General features: G+C 40.6%; 1 protein-coding gene across 1 annotated transcript in view; it reads right to left on the bottom strand.

Moving 5' to 3' along the window:
- TAB2 (TGF-beta activated kinase 1 (MAP3K7) binding protein 2) overlaps positions 1-20,736 on the bottom strand; it is a 104,154-nt gene that overhangs the window by 13,007 nt on the left and 70,411 nt on the right. The gene's annotated exons all lie outside the window — the stretch shown is intronic.

The following is a 20,736-nucleotide window of genomic DNA, read 5'->3' on the forward strand; positions in this document are numbered from 1 at the left end:
AAACTTATTTTGCATGAAGTTATTGATGCACTAGTGGAGTATAATACAAATCAGGGGGTTTTATTGTAAAACACATACGGGTCTGTGAAACTCACCACGAAAATAAAAAGTTTGTGAAAAGTATTGGATAAAAAAACCAATGTTATATCTTGTGTGAAATTGTGGTTAACTGACCACACGGGAAAACAAGTGTAATTTGCAAAAAAACCAAAACAAAACAAACAACAAAGTTGTCACATTCCAAGACTACTAAAAAAGTGGCAACCAGAAGGCATGAAATCTTTCAGACTTGCACTACATTAGTTATAGCTCCTGATCACTGCAAAACTCTGACTAAAACAATTCTTATCAGCTTGATCTCCTTGCTGCTGCGCAGGACTTTGATCACCACTCTTTATTTAACCTGAATTGACAGTGACACTCACATAAAGAGACTGCGTCACACAAACTACCCAAGGATGCCTGCTTGCCGGGAGTATAGACACAGTTCTTCAGGTTTTATTGTTTTTCCACTAATGTTACTCATTTATATACGTTCTCGCAATGCTCAAAATATCGAATGGTCTGGGGATCTAGTAACTTCTGGTCACCCACCCGCCCCACCTGTTAGCTGGGACATGGGCAGTAGGCAAATTATGATTGTAACCTTATCATGACTCGCCCAGTTGATCCAGGCCAATGTCCCACCCCTCAACACCAACACCCGTTAAAAACCAGCGGCATAAGATTTTATCCAGGAGTACTAATGGCCTCAACATCTCTATTAAAAGAAAAACAATATTTTCCAAGCTCTGGAAACACTCTTCAAGTGGTATTCCTACAGAAGACTCACTGGAAAAAGACCTCCGACTCCAAAAGACTAAATACATTTTAGCCCCATATCGTTCAAACTCCAGGGGAGTTATTATCCTGCTTAATAAGCCCAACCATACACAAATTGTAGCCCCAAAGAGGATGTTCATCATCTTAGATGTTACCCGTGAGAGTACTTGCGACACTCTGGCAAACAATAACAACCCCGACCAATAAAATAAATTTATTAAAGAAATTGCGTAACCTATTGCTTCCTTTTGCAGTCTCCAAACTAATCATAGGAGGGGATTTCAAAGCGGTTATGGATGGTAGGGTAGGCAGATCTGGGTCTGCTCTGTTGTCCCACACTAAGGAGGATCAGGACTTCTCCCCTTCCAGAGGAGCCTAATGGACATCTGGAGGATACGGAACATGGAGGTCAGGAACTATACACAAACATACCGAGCTCATGACACCTCATCCAGGATAGATTTATTTTTGGTCTCACTCGAGTTGGTTCCAAAGGTAGTACAGGTCAGAATACAATCCTGATTTCAAATTACGCACCCATTGATTTAGTCCTAAACAGATATCCTACCATCCCTTTCACTCCACAGTGGAAGTTTCTGAATACCTAACCACACTATTATATTAGAAATAGGTCGGTAGAAGCCTGGGCCAATCTAGCAGATGATAACTTGGACAGTGTGGACGGTCCAACGTTATTCTGGCAAACTTGAAAGGCAGTAATATGAGGCCAAATAATAGCGTATGTCTCCAATTACAAAAAGCAATGGAACCAAAAATATACTTTACGCAATACTAATCTAGCAAATTTACCATACATGGCTGCACCAACTGACAACACCCCCCCCCCCCCCCCAAAAAAAAAAAACAATCTGACAAGACACACATTAATGACTCTAAAGAGAATTGCTGCTTTCTACGCCCGTTTCTCTAATATTTTTACCTTGCTGCTGAGCGATGCAGGGTTAGGAACGGAACTAATTAAGAGGAAACCCACAGAGATTGACAATTGAGCAAATATAGGTCTTAATGCCCCAATCAGGATAGAGGTGGTGGTGTGGGTTATAAAATCAGGAATGGCTCTGGGGCCCGATGGGTTCTCCATCGATTGTTATAAAAATTTTAAAAAGCACACCATTAGTACTTTAACATCTTTATTTAATGCTGTCTACATAGATAAAGAAAAATACAACCCCTGACACCATCTAGAACAATTCAGTGCAAGATCTCCTACAGGCTTATCACAATGTTAAATAATTTCAAACTGCTCACTAATATACTAGCTAATAGATTTCAATTTCTCCCCTCAATCTTGCACCTCCAGCAGTTGGGATTTACCAGAGGCAGGCAGTCGATCCAAGGTATTAGAACAGCAATTGCTGCAGCCTCATTATAGGATAAGAAATAAGCTGTACTATTGAGTTATATGCACAGAGCTTTTGACCAAGTATTTTGGCCGCACCTTTTGAGGATTTTAAAGTAATGTTTCTTTGGAATTGTATTTCTCAACAATCCACAAGAAACAAAATGTCCAGAACTCAAAGGAACTCTTAATCATGTGAGGAGTGAAACAGGGATTCCTGTTATCTATCACTTTTAATTTAGCAATAGAGCCACCTATAAGATTTATCCACTTCAGAAAGTATTGGAGGAATCCAACTAGGCCCCCACACTACACAACTTGCAGGCATTGCAGACATTTTACTTTATCTCTCAAACCGGTCACATCCCTTCCAAACACAACTCTTTTCGATAGACAGATTGCTGGCTTTCAACCTTATTGATCAAAGTCGATGGCATTGAGATTAGGTCCAGGTCCTTCAATGCACCTAGGGTCACCAACCACTTTATCATGGAAAACTTTAAACACATCAAATATTTGAGTCCACATGCACCCTAAAATATCAAATCACTTATTACTGAGGTAAATGATAATTTGACCAGGTAAAAACCATCTCCTTTTATCTCTCTCTGGCAGAAGCACTATTTTAAAATCTGTTATAGTGACCAAACTCCTCTACTTTTTATAGGCCTTGCCTATATTACTCTCCCATTCAGATGAGAAACTCCTAAGCCATTTTCTTTCCAAATTTATTTCGAAACAAAAAAGCCCAAGAATAGCAATGCACACATTTTTCCAACCTAGATTTAACCTGGATTTAAATATACCAAACCTAAAACTCTATTTTAGCAGAACACTACAGACATGCCTTTGATTCGATATGAGGTTCTGGACAATTCACAGCAGTAAAAATAGAAGAGCAGTTGAGTCCTGGAGTGGCTCTTACTTGCATCACCCCCATAAGTCTCTCATCCAGAGGAGGCATGGGATTATCCACTATTCGCATCCACCAAACATGGAGTCTAGTGAGAAAGATTATGGGACTCCATCATCATATTCTACAAGCTCACTTTACACACAAATTCAAACCTATCCTAGACTACACAGTTACACAATCCAGTATATCAAGGACAACATATTTTCCAACACTAACTCAAGGAACTCTAATAAGTACAACTCTCAAACATCAGAACACCATGTGTACTACTCGTCTCAAAACAAGGGGACTCAGCCACCTGTCTAAAGTGTGGGATGGACGGAGCAGATCTTTATCAACCTTCCTAGGGATGTGTAAAAAATTAAATGTCCTGGATACAAGTAGTAAAATACATATAAAGGCAAATCTTTTCACATTTCTCCAGCACTGGCAGTATTGGGGGTGGAGATGGAGAATTCATGCCGGGTTTCTAAACTGACCCACATGATCCTAGCTGCAGCACAGAATAGCATGTTATGCCAATTAATTTGCCTCCCCCCCATTAAATATCTTTACTAATCACAAAGCTGTCCTTCCTATTCCACATGGACTGGATAGAAGCCTGCTCAATAAAAGCACTCCAATGAAGAAATTATCTAGGAACCATATATTAATTCAATGGAGAATTCCATAAGTTGAAAGTTTAAGCTAGTTTCAAATTCAAAGACTGATATCTAACCAGGGTCATAGCGGGCCATCCCCCCATAGCAATAGGATTCTTACATGGAGAAAACTGGATCTGTACATAATAAAATGGTCTACCAGGTCATAGTGAGGTGATATACTTCAACTGCCACATGTCATGATTACAAGTTGATCCAGCACGCAGTACTGTGTCACACCTAGGACTAAAGATAAGGTCAGCGACACAGAATCAGACACAAAGATGAGGGAAAGCCAAAAGTCAAGGATACCATATATCAGGGAAGTCAAAACAAAGCCAAAGTCAAATACCAGAAAATCAAGTAACGCACTCTCGGATAACCATAGGCATGAAACCACGACAGGGCACTGAGCAAGAGGAGAACTGGGCCTAAATACCCCTCCTGTGGATCCGATTGGCTGTAGCCGGCCTTTGACCACAAAGGTAATTACCAGGTTTCCATTTGCATGATTGCTGTTTAGCACAAACTCTCCTGTGGATTTGATTGCCGCTCAGCACGACTTTTCATGTCAGGACGGTAATGTTGCTTGGCACAACATTTCCTGTCAGGACAGTAAATGCCATTAACCACATTTTTATGTGCGGATGAATACGTGACACCACACTGGCCTGGTATTAACAGGGAAAAAAAGAGTGTATATAGTTAGACTGGTTTGTTTTTGTAACCGTTTCTGCTTTGCTTTTTGCCCTTTATTATTTTGTCTATTTTGCTTGGATTTTGTTTTTGATTCCATAAAAATTATCATGACACATGCATATCAATTTACAAGTTTTTCTATACCACTTTTCAAATCACTGAAAATAAAGATCTTACCGTATATACTCGAGTATAAGCCGACCCGAATATAAGCCGAGGCCCCTAATTTTTCCCCAAAAAACTGGGAAAACTTATTGACTCGAGTATAAGACTAGGGTGGGAAATGCAGCAGCTACTGGTAAATTTCTAAATAAAATTAGATCCTAAAAAAAATATATTAATTGAATATTTATTTACAGTGTGTGTATAATGAATGCAGTGTGTGCGTATGAGTGCAGCGTGTGTGCGTATGAGTGCAGCGTGTGTGCGTATGAGTGCAGCGTGTGTGCGTATGAGTGCAGCGTGTGTGTATGAGTGCAGCGTGTGTGTATGAGTGCAGCGTGTGTGTATGAGTGCAGCGTGTGTATATGAATGCAGTGTGTGTGTGTGTATGAATGAATGCAGTGTGTGTGTATGAATGCAGTGTGTGCAGGGCCGGTGCAAGGATATTTGCCCCCCCCATATGTCCTGACCTCCCCTCCTCCTCCCCCCTCAGTGGTCCTTACCTCCCCACCCCCGTGGTCCTGACTCACCCCTCCCCTAGTGGTCCTTACTTCCCCCTCCCCTCCCCTAGTGGTCCTTACTTCCCCCTCCCCTCCCCTAGTGGTCCTTACTTCCCCCTCCCCTCCCCTAGTGGTCCTTACTTCCCCCTCCCCTCCCCTAGTGGTCCTTATCCCCCCCCCTCCCCTAGTGGTCCTTATCCCCCCCTCCCTCCCCTAGTGGTCCTTATCCCCCCCCCCTCCCATAGTGGTCCTTATCCCCCTCCCCTCCCATAGTGGTCCTTATCCCCCTCCCTCCCATAGTGGTCCTTATCCCCCCTCCCTTCCTCCCATAGTGGTCCTTATCCCCCCTCCCTCCCATAGTGTTCCTTTTCTCCCCCCCTCCCTCCCATAGTGGTCCTTATCCCACCCCCCTGCCTCCGATAGTGGTCCTTATCCCCCCCTCCCTTCCATAGTGGTATAGTGGTCCTTATCCCCCCCCTCCCTCCATAGTGGTCCGTATCCCCCCCCCCTCCTCCCATAGTGGTCCTTATCCCCCCCTTCCCTCCCATAGTGGTCCTTAAACCCCCCTCCCTCCCATAGTGGTCCTTATCCCCCCCCTCCCTCCCTTAGTGGTCCTTATCCCCCCCCTCCCTCCCATAGCGGTCCTTATACCCCCCTCCCTCCCATAGTGGTCCTTATCCCACCACCTCCCTCCAATAGTGGTCCTTATCCCCCCCCTCCCTCCCATAAGCGGTCCTTATACCCCCCCTCCCTCCCATAGTGGTCCTTATCCCACCCCTCCCTCCCATAGTGGTCCTTATACCCCCCCTCCCACAGTGGTCCTTATACCCCCTTTTTTTTATTATTTTTTTTATTATTATTATTTTTTATTTTTTATTATTTCTTATTTATTTTTTTTTCGTCCCCCCTCCCTGCTTGATACATGGCAGGGAGGGGGGCTCTCCTTCCCTGGTGGTCCAGTGGCAGTTCAGTGGGGGGGAGAGGGGGGCTGGCAGAGCTGTACTTACCTGTTCTGCAGCTCCTGTCAGCTCTCTCCTCCTCTGCGCCGTCCGTGCAGCTCCTTCTATCAGCTCACACTGTAAGTCTCGCGAGAGCCGCGGCTCTCGCGAGACTTACACTGGGAGCTGACCGAGGTGCTGAACGGACGGCGCGGAGGAGGAGAGAGCTGACAGGAGCTGCAGAACAGGTAAGTACAGCTCTGCCAGCCCCCCTCTCCCCCGGTCTGTATTATGGCAATGCAAATTGCCATAATACAGACCTTGACTCGAGTATAAGCCGAGTTGGGGTTTTTCAGCCCAAAAAATGGGCTGAAAAACTCGGCTTATACTCGAGTATATACGGTACTTGTCACTCTACATTGCCAATAAGAGTTTAAAACCAAACTGAAATACTCAATATGCCACAATTGAAACAGCCTAGATGACTTGTTTTGAAAAGTATATGCGGTGACAGCGGTATCTTGCAATCTAGGCAAAAATCAAATGTGGATTCAGAGACAGAACCATCTCTATTTTAACTTTATAACATTGCCAGGAACTGGCAAACTACAATTGTATTAAGACACAGAGGCTCCTATTATGCTGCACTCTTTCTTTATTTACCTCAGCAGCAAAGAAAAATAACATTAAATCAGTATAAAATAAACCAGTAAATAACACGAGGTATATCTTCCTAGCAACAGGAACAGCCAATCAGCATCCTCTTTATAGCATAATAGGCAGTGTCCAGTATACTACTTCCTCTTTCTTTGCTGCTCCCTCAGTTAAGTGACACTGGGTCCCATGGTTCTTAACTGTGGGATATTTTACTTTATTCATATCATTACTGTGGTTAATATAGTTATTATAGTTATTACATTTTAATTATAATATTTTCATGTTTATAAATATATTTAGTTACTTCATTTTAACCTAATTTGATTTAGTTACTTAATTTGCTCCAGTTATATGCTTTGTTGTATATCCTTTGATAATTTCTTTCCCCTCTGACCTCCCTGGCCCCAAGATTACCATCCCTTCATTTATCTGTCTGGCTGCTGCTCTGACACCAACTGCCAGAATTCTTAGTGGCAGCTCCTGTGTTTTTATATTACAATTGCTATTTTTTTCACTATTGTGAGTACTTTAATTTCTTTATCCTGTTTAGTTATTTATTTATTTTTTACTTGAGGGTTACTCAACCCTTTTCTTTTGGTATTATTTTGCTTTATTCATCCCCTTATCTTTGTTTGTATATTTATGATGCAGTCTGACAGGATCTTTCTGTGCCTTTTAGGTCTACAGCAAACATGCAGATTAACCCCTTAAGACCTCCGGTCTTTCCTTACTTACCCGGTCGCCGGCGGTCCCACGCCGGCGATTGCGGTTGGGGGGACTCCCAGGGAGCCCCCCCGCGGCAGATCATCCTCCTCCGGTCCCACCTGGCCATGTGAGAGTGAGGTCCTTGCGAGGACCTCACAATCACATGGCAGGGATAGCTGGCTTCTGTATTGGCAGCAGGGGGACTGGTGGTTCCCCCTGCTGGCTGAAAATAAAATAAATGTTAAAAGTGTAAAAAAATAATGATATATACTTAGATCATATATACATATATATATATATATATATATATATATATATATATATATATACACATATATATATATACACATATATATATATATATACATATATACATACATATATATACATACATATATATACATACATATATATACATACATATACACACATACACTGTATAGGTGTATTTTACTATTTATATATATATATATATATATATATATATATTAATATCAAATTACACGTAGACTGATGCTGATTAAATATATATTATTGTTATATATTTATATATAATATAAAAAAATTAAATATGTAAATACGTTAAAAAATAAAATAAATAAAATCATTAAAAAATATATAGATGTGTGTTATTTCGTTCTAACCATTGTAAAATTAATATATATATTTATATCAAAAAACACGTAGAACAAAATATATCTATATACATAAATATATACGTATATATCACTATATATATATACACACACACCTATATAAATAAATATATATTTTTTTAAAAAACATACATATATTCACATACGTATATATACACACATATATTAATTCTACATATATATTTATGTAATATTTTTACATAATTGGGTATCTTTCTTAATTACAATTAGCAGGACCTGCCTGACATCCCATGCCGAAAGTAAAGGGAATTTAATTTGCTAGCACAATATTTAACCCTATAACTTTCCAAGACACCATAAAACCTGTACATGGGGGGGGGGGGGGGGGGGGGGGGGGGTACTGTTCTACTCGGGGGACTTTGCTGAACACAAATATTAGTTTTTAAAAACAGTAAAATGTATTACAACGATGATATCGCCAGTAAAAGTGACTTTTTTTGCATTTTTCACGCACAAACAGCACTTACACGGACGATAGTATTGCTGCAATACTTTTTACTGTTTTGAAACACATATATTTGTGTTCAGCGAAGTCTCCCGAGTACAACAGTACCCCTCATGTACAGGTTTTATGGTGTTTTCAAAAGTTACAGCGTCAAATATAAGGCTTGCGTTTCATTTTTTTCACATAAAAATTTGCCAGATTGGGTACATTGCCTTTGAGACCCTATGGTAGCCCAAGAATGAAAATTACCGATATGATGGCATACCATTTGCAATAGTAGCCAACCCAAGGTATTGCAAACGGGGTATGTCCAGTCTTTATAGTAGCCACTTAGTCACAAACAGCCAAAATTGGCGTTTTTCGCATTTTTCACACACAAACAAATACTAACGCTAACTTTGGCCAGTGTTTGTGACCAAATGGCTACTAAAAAAGACTGGACATACCCCATTTGCAATACCTTGGGTTGTCTACTATTGCAAATGGTATGCCATTATGGGGGTAAATTTCATTCCTGGGCTACTATAAAGTCCCAAAGGCAACGTAACCAATCTGTCGAATTTCAATTTCAAATGTAACGTGCTATATTTGACCCCGTAACTTCCCAAAACTCCATAAAACCTGTACATAGGGGGTACTGTTTTACACGTGAGACTTTGCTGAATACAAATATGTTTATTTTATTGCAGTAAAAGCAAACAGTATTATGACATTGACAGTTAAAATGTCATGTAGAACTAAAAAAATAACATTTCTTATTTTCTCCCATATTTTTCATATTAAATTATGTTTCATAGCTAAATATTTGATATTAAATGAAAGCCCAGTTCCCCCTGAATAAAATTATATATAATAAGGGGGGGTGCATTTAATATGAAAGAGGTGAATTACGGTTGGACAGACATATAGCGCAAATGCCAGGTTTTGTTTACATTTTGTTTAGTTCACAACGTGTACATTTGGCTCCGTCCTTAAGGGGTTAATCTAGAAGCCTCTCCAGGTATCTCTGGAGATGAGGCTGAATTTCTGCTTTACTGATCCTGCTGACATGCAGGCTTTAATTGACACTTCCATGGCAAAAGCAATGACAAGGCCCTGATGTCAGGCCGCAAGGCCTTATATAAGGCTAAACCCTCCTCCAAAACAATAGAGATGGACAGTTCCATACCGGTCACGGATGGCGCAATTAATTTACCACCGCGCAAAAGAGCTACTAGTCGGGCAAAATAGACTAGACTTTGGAAAAGGGCAAAAGCCCAACTGAACTCTGAATCTGAGCTCAGTGATATTGAGGAGGAGTTCCCCAAGTCCTATATGGAGGATTCAGAGGATATTTCTGATCCTGATTATGAAATTACTGATGAAGCGGATGCTAATCCCGTTTGGGATACACGTCCTGTTAAAGCTACCAAGATTTAGGTAGACACTGGACACTCAATGTGAATCCCTATTCGAACCTGACGACCTATGTCACCCAATGGTCTCCTCAGACCATGTAGCCAAGTATATTGCATCCAGAGTACGCAAGCCTTTTGAGAAGGCAAAGTGAAATAAATTGCAGGCTGAATGTCCACGCCGAAAAGTCCCTGATGACTCATGTAAAACGCTATCAGTCGATCCTAAGATCTATCAATTCCTGAGTAAGACAGGATGGAGGCCATCTAAAGGCTTAGATTTTCATTGAAAAACTGTCTGGATAAAATCCTGGGCATCTTGGGCTCAGCAGCCAAGATCTTTGAAGCAGTAGAGGGTGATCTAGAATTAGATTGCGCCATCTTAAATGGTTAGATTCAGAAAGTGATTTAAGTTGGCAATGCCAACAATGCGGTTGTCACCGAACGCCACAAATCGATCTTGTTCAAGATTGAGCCCAAACGCTCTGAACGAGCCAGATAACACAGGCAAAAGGTTTTCTCTTTGGGGACAACTTTGTAAAAGAATTGGGCTCCTTTGTCCGGCTAAACAAACAGAAGTTCTTTTAGACAGAACCAAAGCTCTTATACTTGCTGAGCTGATATCTTTGAACAATGCACTATACCAACCTCCTTCCCACAAAGTGGTCAACCCTGGGTTGTTAGTGGCCTAAGAGGTGCTAAAAGTCTTCACAATTTCCATTCTTACTTACTGATAGTGGGGGGCAGGATCACACATTTTTCCCATGTATGATCCCTCATTTCATCAGATGCTTAGGTTCTTCACACTGTGAAAGGGTATTGCATAACCTCCTTTCTCTACCTGTTCAATGTTCCCCATCAAGGGAAATAGTTTTTTCCCAATGAGACGCAGACCGTGTCTCCGTGGACAATCAATCGTAAAGATTCCGGCCCATACCCTGGGTTACGTGAGCAACCTTTCTTGTTTCCCAAAAAAGGCAGTGGTATCTGTCCAGTGATAAATTTGAGTATGCTCAATAGTTATGAGCATATCAGCACTTCTAAGATGGAAGGAGGGCATTGTTTAAGGGATCTTCTCAAACCAGCAGATTGGATGGCCAAATTGGATCTGCAGGATGCATATCTCACAGTGCCTATCCCAGTACAACATCAAGATCGAGAACTCCCTGCAATTTACATGGTAGGACAGTAAATAGAGGTTCAGATGCCTACTATTCGCACTGTCTTCGGCTCCATGGTGCTTCACCAAGCTCACGTCTTTTAATAGATTTAGAAGGCATTTTCCTTCTGGCTCAGTCTATTTAATTAATCCGGACATACCTTGCATGGACTTTGACTGTTAGAGAACCCAGGCTTCCTGATCAATTGAGAGAAATGCATTATCGTTCCCACGCAACAAATCAAATTTCTGGGTTATATTGGATTATTGTAGATTCCACCGTTCAAACTCTACACCTTCCGGTGGCAAAATTAGCCAATATCAAGAAGGAGATAGGCAAACACTAGCAACCTCTCAGCTCTCTTTCAAACAACTGTTGAGAATGTTAGGCCTTCTAGCGGCATCTATACGGGCCATTTTTCCAGGTCTTCTTGGCTGACGAGCCCTACAACAATTACAAACTTCATCTCAAGGGCAGCGCATCATACACAGATATGGTAACTCTGGACTCAGAAGCGGAGGATGAACTCCAATGGTGGCTTCTTCACATGGAAGCTTGGAATAAGCGCACCATATTTTGTACAGCTCCAGATTTGATAATCAAATCCGACGCAAGTTTGCACGGTTGGGGTGCTCAATGCGGAACTATTTCCACCAAGGGCAGATAATCAAACATGGAATCGACACTCCACATCAATTGTTTGGAACATCTGGCCGGTTCCTTTGCAGTCCACAGTTTCTCCCCAACTCAAGCCCAATGTGCTATCCTTCTGAAGATGGACAACGTGTCAGCAGTCCGCAACATCATTCACTTGGAGGCACAAAATACAAAATTCTCACCTACATGCCTCGTGATTGCTGGCAATTTTGCCTGAGACACGGCATTTCAGTCATGGCAGAATATATTCAAGGTCTCTCCAACACTACGGCGGACTGGTATTTTTTTCAGTCGGAGACCAGATCCGATAGCACTGGCTATGAATGTTTTCTACAAGGAATTACGATTTTCTGCCCTTTGCACTGATTCCCTGTTGCCTTTCCATCTACATCGCCAGTCCGGCACCTGGTGATAGTGGCTCCTCTATTGCCGTCCCAAACATAGTTCTCTCCTCTTCAGGAGATGGTTATCGACCTTCCATCTCTCAAGTGCCTTCTTTAGGATCCAGACGGTGTACCTCATCCCCTTGTTCTCCAAGGTCTCTTGCATCGCATAGTGTAGTCTATTTCAGGGAACCTTGGTCGGTCAAGGGAGTTTCGCAATCAACTCCCCAACTTATCAAGGATGCACCCAACACGAGACAGGCTTATAAATCTGCTTGGAGCAGATGGCATAGTTGGTGCATGAAATTAAATTTAAATCCCATATCAACTCCTTTTATGTCTGTCCTCCATTTTTCTGACTTCTATGATGAAGGTAAAGCCTATCGCACTGTGGACCTTACCGATCATCCATTTCTGCTGGCCATCAAAGTTTCGATTGGACGCCTGTCGGTTGACATCCTATCATATATTGACTTCTTTGAGGAATATGGTTTGCTCATCCACCCTTACCACAATACTCTGTCTTGTGGGACGTCTCTATTGTCTTGAATTTTTTTCTTGCAAGAGGTTTTTCTGACGTACGAGCTCTTGAGGTGGTTGCTCGTTCCTTTACTCCAGAAGGTGTCCTCTGACATTTCACGGAGGACAAAAACCTCCTCTAAAATCAATTTTACCCTGTTTTCCCTGATAGATCTCTCCTTTGCCCTGTTGCATACTAATGGGTGTGTGAACATCGTTCCACTACGTTACGGAATCCTTTGAAACAGGAACTCTTCATCTCCTTCCAAAAGTTGCGTCTTCCGGTGTCTACTCTAGCCTGGTGGGTCAAATACGTTATGTCTCTAGTAGGTATTGATACCTATGTGTCTGTGCCTCATTCGATTCGTGGGGCAATGGCTTCTAAGGCTTCCTCGATTGGTTGTCGCTTGGAGGATATTATGAGAGCGGCTGGTCTTCGGAGTCTACATTCCATGATTTCTACTTTAGACCTATTCAACACTTCACAGGAGACATAATTTCACAGCTTTGAACTAGCATAATAGGAGCCTCCGTGTCTTAATAAAATTTACAGATTTTACTATTAACATGACGTAAAGTCGTGATTTTATTAATGACACGGAGGCGAGTATTATCCCTCCCTCCAATCCCTGGAGGTTTGGTCTTCTCTGGGTAAGTTGACTTCACGGTAAATCTTTTTTGATTACTGGGTTTTATCCTTGTATACGGGCTGTCAAGAGCTTAAGGTTTGACTAAACTGAATTTCATGTTATGTATATATATATATATCTGATATTCCATATAATGCGAATTTATGCATAAATCCAGTTTTATACTTGGATATTACCATATTCTCCTTTCTCTTCCAGCTTGACTTCGAGATCCAGTTTAAGGCTTGTATACCCTCTGATTGGAGCCCACTTTTTATTTGGATTTGTTGTCCTTGTTCGGGATCTCAAGAAAGAGGAAGTAGTATACTGGACACTGCCTATTATGCTATAAAGAGGATGCTGATTGGCTGTTCTTGTTGCTAGGAAGATATACCTCATGTTATTTACTGGCTTATTTTATACTGATTTAATGTTATTTTTCTTTGCTGCTGAGGTAAATAAAGAAAGAGTGCAGCATAATACTCGCCTCCGTGTCATTAATAAAATCATGACTTGACGTCATGTTAATAGTAAAATCTGTAAATTGTAATGTATTACTGTCTTTAGAAGATTTAGTGGATGGCGATAAAATGGTTGTCATGCATAGTGGGCATGATTTTGTCCAACCTTTACAAGGGTTGTTCTCTTAGTTTCCAAGATAATTATAATTTTTGAAACCTTAGAGGTTGATTTCGAATTGATGGTAAAGGCCCAATTACTAACTTGGTCATCTCTGTATATTTAGCAATGTATGGATTGATCATTTGGTCTGCGGGTGTTTGTGAACCCACATTCACTATAAAAAGACAGGATAATGAAACTAGAGTGTGGTCTTAATAAAGTGTTTTGATACATGTAACATGTTGATTGTTGACTGTGTTAGTCACATTTGTGAGGGAACCTGTCCGTGTATAGGGTATCTTTTTAGAATATTTTTTTTATTTTTTTTACTTGCAAGAAACGAACAGTGCTTAATCACCATGCCAACTACCATTTTTTTTCCATTTGTATACATTTGTTAGAAAAAGTAAAAAAAAAAAAAAAAAAAAAAGAAACCCAAAGCCCAGATCAAACTGAACTCCTCTTGGGTTTTAATTAATCAACATTGGATCAGACTTATCTAGGAGATCCCCTAGACCTACTGCGATTTCCACTCATGTAGGTTCTGTGTTTGGTTTAAGTCCCATTGGCAATGATTTTTTTGCATATATTTATTTTTGGTCCCTTTGGGTTATAAACTTTTGGCACTCTGTAACATGTCTTATTAAAATGTTACTTTAAATTGGTCTTTGGTGGGTAATTAAAGGTGCCCATTTATAATGTCCTTGGTGGTGGCAGCTTTTGATAGTAGAGTTCACCCTGTCACATCAGAACCAAGTGTGGTAGTTTGCGATGTGGCAAGTTACATGAAACACGAATTCCATGGGTTGTCACAGTTTGATTAGGTGACCAATATTAAATGGATACTATACCACCTGAACAATGCTTAATGAAGCAGTTTTGGTGTATAGAACATGCCCCTGCAGCCTCACTGCTCAATCCTCTGCCATTTAGGAGTTAAATCCCTTTGTTTATAAACCCTAGTCACACCTCCCTGCATGTGACTTGCACAACCTTCCATAAACACTTCCTGTAAAGAGAGCCCTATTTAGGCTTTCTTTATTGCAAGTTCTGTTTAATTAAGATTTTCTTATCCCCTGCTATGTTAATAGCATGCTAGACCCTGCAAGAGCCAAATGGAAGTGATTAACCCCTTCAGGACCTAGGACGGTTCAGGACCGTCATCTGCATTTTTGCCTTGACGACCGGTGACGTTCCTGAACCGCCCTAACGGTAATATGTACTTACCCGATCGCCGTTGTTCCCCCGGTGGCGATCGGCGTTGGTCCCGGTGTGGGGAGACTGCCTGCAGCCCAGGCAGTCTCCCTGCGGCAGATTAGGACCCCTGGGGCTATGTGATCGCTCAACACAGCGATCACATGGTCACAATAGGTGTCCTAGTGTCTGCCTGCAGGGGGACTGCCTGTGCTGTAATGTTAATTTAAAAAAAAAAAAAAAAAAAAAAATTATATAGATCTATATTATATATATATATGATATATATATATATATGTGTGTGTCATACTAAGTGTATTTTTATATTAATATGTACATATATTAATATAAAAATACACTTATAATTAAATTACACACGTATATATATTATTATAAAATACAAATAAGTAATTTAAATTAAATTATATTTCTATATGAAACTTTATTCTAACTGTATTTTGATAGTAATATATATATATATATATATATATATATATATACACACACACACACACACATATTTATATAAAAATACACTTAGAATGAAATTGTATATATCTATGTATATATAAATAAATAAAAATACAAAATATACATATGTCCATATACAAAATTACATAAATAATTATATAAATATACACATAGACTTCAAATGTATAAATATGCATATATTTAAATTCTACGTGCGTATTATGTAATATTTTTACATAATTAAGTAATTTTATTGATTGCAATTTGAGGGACCTGCCTTTTAACCCAGGCCAAAAGTCCAGAGAATTTAATTTGCTAGCACTATTTTACCCTGTCACGTTCTATGACACCCTAAAACCTGTACATGGGGGGTACTGTTTTACTCGGGAGACTTCGCTGAACACAAATATTAGTGATTCAAAACAGTAAAAAAACACATCACAGCGATGATATTGTCAGTGAAAGTGACTTTTTTTTTGCATTTTTCACACACAAACAGCACTTTTACTGATGATATAGTTGTTGTGATACATTTTCCTGTTTTGAAACACTAATATGTGTGTTCAGCAAAGCTAAACACAGACACCACAAAATTGTAAAAAAGAGGCCTGGTCGCAAATGTACATCGCAAAAACAGTCCAGTCCTTAAGGGGTTAAAGTTCAATTTAGAGATTGAGATATAATTATTTAAGGTAAATTACATCTGTTTGAAAGTGAAACCAGTTTTTTTTTCATGCAGGCTCTGTCAATCATAGCCAGGGGAGGTGTGGCTAGCGATGCATAAACAGAAACAAAGTGATTTAACTCCTAAATGACAGTGAATTCAGCAGTGAAATTGCAGGTGAATGATCTATACACTAAAACTGCTTTATTTAGCTAAAGTAATTTAAGTGACTATAGTGTTCCTTTAAACATAATGCACACTTCCAATATTAAAATAACAATAGAAGTTACATGTTTTTGGTACAAAGTTTTCCTGTCACTTACCCATTTCCAGTGCTAATGTTTCCTGGTGCTGGCTTAAGCTCAGCCTCCGATTCTTAGTGCGGACCTAATGTGCATGGGCAGCAATCGCATTAGGACTTTCACTATAGGAAAGCATTATATAATGCTTTCCTATTGGATTTTGGGTGATGCTGGATGTCCTAATGGATAACGTAAAGATGCCCAGCATCAGTTAGGTGACCAAAAGTCACCTAACCACTAGAGGGGGAGGTTAACACTCAAAGTCAATTATTTCAATTTCTAAGAAACTGCTGTAATAACCCTTGCATGGTTAAGGGACCTGGGACACTGCACCCAGACCGCTTACATGAGCTGAAGTGGTCTGGGTGTTTATAGTGTCCCTTTAAGCTCCAAGTTCTAAGAAACAAGAAGATGCAAAATGTTTATATATGTACATGAACCATGTAATGTGCTCTAGAGATAAAGGTTTGTTGTCCAAAAGGCAATGACCATCCTGGACAGAGATATTTAGATTTATGTTCGCATGTGTATAAAAACAAATTGTCATGTTCCATGATGCAAAGATGGCCGCAATAGTTAAACCAGTGACCACTCCAAAAAACAAACAAAAACAAAAAAATAGTAAAATGAAAAATGGTCAAGCAGACATATTTAAATTACTTAAGGTGGACTGGTCCTAAGGTTCATTTTGTAAAACCCCTTAAATCTGTTCTCTATAACACAATGAAATATGTTTAATGTCCATAAATAAATGCTTACAATTATAGCAACCCACAAAAAAAACAAAAAAAACCAGACATAACTCAGGTAATAGCATCTATTTGCATAGTACTACTATGGCCAATTCAGATCAAAGTGCGTTATACACGATCATAACACAAAATATTGCAAAATAGAGTGAGTGGACTTTGTTTATTTTTTTTTGAATAAGGGACAAATAACACTGCCTAAGCCCTGCATAATCCATTGAAGTAAAAGAAAGTAATATTAACAGCTCTGCACATGAGGTATTATCCAAGTTTGAAACCAAGAAACTAAGCTTCATATTTCTAGCAGATTCCAAATTCAACATGAAAACCACTGTATTCGTATAGCAGCTTATTATCTACGCAGAATACGTTCCATTCAAAATGAGACATTAGAAGGGAACATACTGCTCTATAAATCCATACTCACCCAGGAATACATCAACTATTTTTTTTTTTTATACACACACTCCCATTCAGAAAATTACTCAAGTACTCTCAACGCAGGTTGGCCTGGTGCACCTAATTTTACACAAGCCTTCAGATAGAAAGCACTACAACAGCCCAGTGTTCATTTTGACAGCACATTTTCATTTAGTTTTAGTTGACTAAATATAATTTTACAGTCAACTAAAATGTAATGCTTCACTTAAGCATTTGTCTAGAATTTTCTAACTCAATAGATGCTGCTAAATGACTAGACATGTTGTCTTGATGCTTGGTTATTTGTCAGCCCCTTCAGTGGAGGAGGATGCAGAGTGTGAATGCAGGTAGGCGGCGAGGGAGCTATAATCTTCCTGCTTTTCTCCCTTGCGCGCCCTGCAGTAATGCCGGTATAGGACATCGGTCGTGCCCTGATAAATACAATGAGATGAAGACACAGCGCCTACAGTGGCCCTTTCAGCATTATGATCATTTGTTCAGTCTCCAGGGACCATTTTACCACTACAGGAGCATTAGCTTTAGTATGTTAGTTAATATACTTCTGATGGTAGCAAAATTGGATGCAAAGCTACTGAAATATCCAATGAGACCTAGATATTTCACCTGTTTCTTACTTACTGTAACATATTTATCCTCACTTTGCAGTATCTGCCCTCAGTGGCCATGCTTCAGTGTACCTGACTCTTGCAACATGTTAATGGACGCCGGCCGCTGCGGTCCACGCTAAATTATAGCCCTACGTCGGTGTACGTGTGACGTCACACAGGAGACGCGCGTGCACGTTCTGGGTCAAAGGCCGATTTCGGCCAATCAGATTTGTAAAGGGCTTAAACACAATTTTACTTCTCCTCATTGTCCTGTCGTGGTTTCCCTTAGTGGTTGTCAGAGAGTGTGTTCCTGAGCGTTTATTTCTGGTTATTGACTTTGGCTTAGTTTTGACTTTCCTGTATTCTGGTATCCCTGACTTTTGGCTTTCCTTAATCGTTGTGTCCCATTCTGTGTCCCCGACCTCGGCAAGTATTCTGATTATTTTTTGGTACGTTCTAAGGCCCGGTAATACAATTCTACATGCTAGATTAATTAGTAATCCTGACAGTTACTGATCTTGACCAATTTCTTATGGCTTCTATGTTAGCAACCTAGGACTTCACTAGTACCCTACCAATAGAGTTCCCCATAATATTTGGCTTCCTTTAGGCAAATCGTACACTTACTGGGGTTAGCCATTAGGCCACCATTTTGTATTGAGTTTAAAAGGACCTGTACTTTTATGAAGGTGAGATTTTCAATCCTCATGGTATATTACAACATCATCCAAGTATGCGGCTTTATGGCTTTAGTATTCTGTCCATCATTCTTTGGAATGTGTCAAGAGCACCATGCAAGCCAAAAGGCAAATCTTAGTACCGATAAAGGCCATCAAGAGTAGAAAATGTGTTGGTTTTTTTTCTTTTGCTCGCTCTTTGAGTAGTACATTTGGTTAAATCTAGTGGAGTGATATACCGAGCTCTCAAGTCTTTCCAGTAGCTCAAACTTAGAAATTGCATTCGGTTTACTATAATCATTACAAAACCGTACTGTACCATCAGGTTTTGGTACAAGAACAATTGGACAGCTCAAGTCATTGTGACTTCACAATTAGCCCAAGATCTAGCATTTTCTTAACCTCTGCTCGAATAGCTTCTCTGGGAGCCGAAGATATTCTGTATGGTTTAAGATGAGCCCTTTTTCCTGGTTCTGAAGATGTTTGCGGACACCCTAACTCCACACCTGCTAGCCCTAATACAATACTATCCAACATGGAGGCTCACTAGACGTGGTGCTACCAAAGGAAAATAAAGACCCCTCCTCCTGCGCCAGCTACCGACCAATCTCCCTGATGAAAGCAGATCTCAAACTCTTCGCCAAGATCCTGGCCCTACGCATTCAACCCCTACTGCCGGATCTCATACACCCTGACCTTTGTTGAGGGACGAGAGTCCAGGGACAATACGATCAAAGCACTTAACCTGATTAACGCTGCACGAAAGGGATCCTCGCCCGCCTTGGTCTCGACAGACGCGGAGAAGGTGTTCGACAGGGTTGATTGGTTCTTCTTGCTGTCCCTGCTTGAATACATAGGGCATGGGGCTGCACATGATGGCTTGGATCTCAGCCTTGTAATTCGCCCTGGCCGCTTGAGTCAACTGGATTCTGGTATTGAGATTAAAAACGGGCCCAGTGAGGGATAACCGCTGTCACCCCTGCTCTTTGTCATCAGCCTGTAGCCGTTTCTAAGTGCCATAAGAGCTCATCCCCAAATAGCAGGAATTTGAGGCCAATGGGGGGACAGTCAAGTCGCTGCATATGCGGACGACCATCACAAATCCAGAATCCTCCCTAGCTTACGCACCAATTCAATATTTACGGAAGACTGTCCAATTTGAAAATCAATTTCTCAAAATCCGAAATCTTTCACGTGGGATGTCCCCAAGCACTGGTGACCACGCTGAAGACCGAGCTCCCCTTCTAATGGTGTGGGGAAGCAATCAAATATCTGGGGGTTCCGCTATCGGCGGACCTGTCAGACATCTACCGCATCAAGATTCATGGACACTTCCCCATATTACGTGGCTAGGGAGGATCCGTGTACTCAAAATGAACATACTCCCACGAATCCTGTATCTCCTGCAAACTCTACCGATCCACATTCCCAAAACGTTTCTAACAGACCCGTAAAACAATTATAGACTATGTCTGACACCGCAAGAAGGCAAGGTTGAACTTTGCTATCCTCACCAAACCCAAGCAACATGGGGGATTGGGACTACCAGACCTGACAAAATATCAGCAAGCTGTCCACCTCCATTGACTGATTGAATGGACACACAGCCCGGAAGGCAAACTCTGGATCTCTATATAGAGGCGAGCTTCTCGCAAGCGCCCCTATCTTTCCTCCCATGGCTACCGAAAAACATGGCTGGTGGGCTACCGAGTAAACATCCGACTCTGAACGCCACTATGACTGTCTGGAGGAGAATGTCAATGCAC

This window comes from Pelobates fuscus, chromosome 2 (genome assembly GCF_036172605.1).
Source record: "Pelobates fuscus isolate aPelFus1 chromosome 2, aPelFus1.pri, whole genome shotgun sequence".
NCBI lineage: Eukaryota > Metazoa > Chordata > Amphibia > Anura > Pelobatidae > Pelobates > Pelobates fuscus.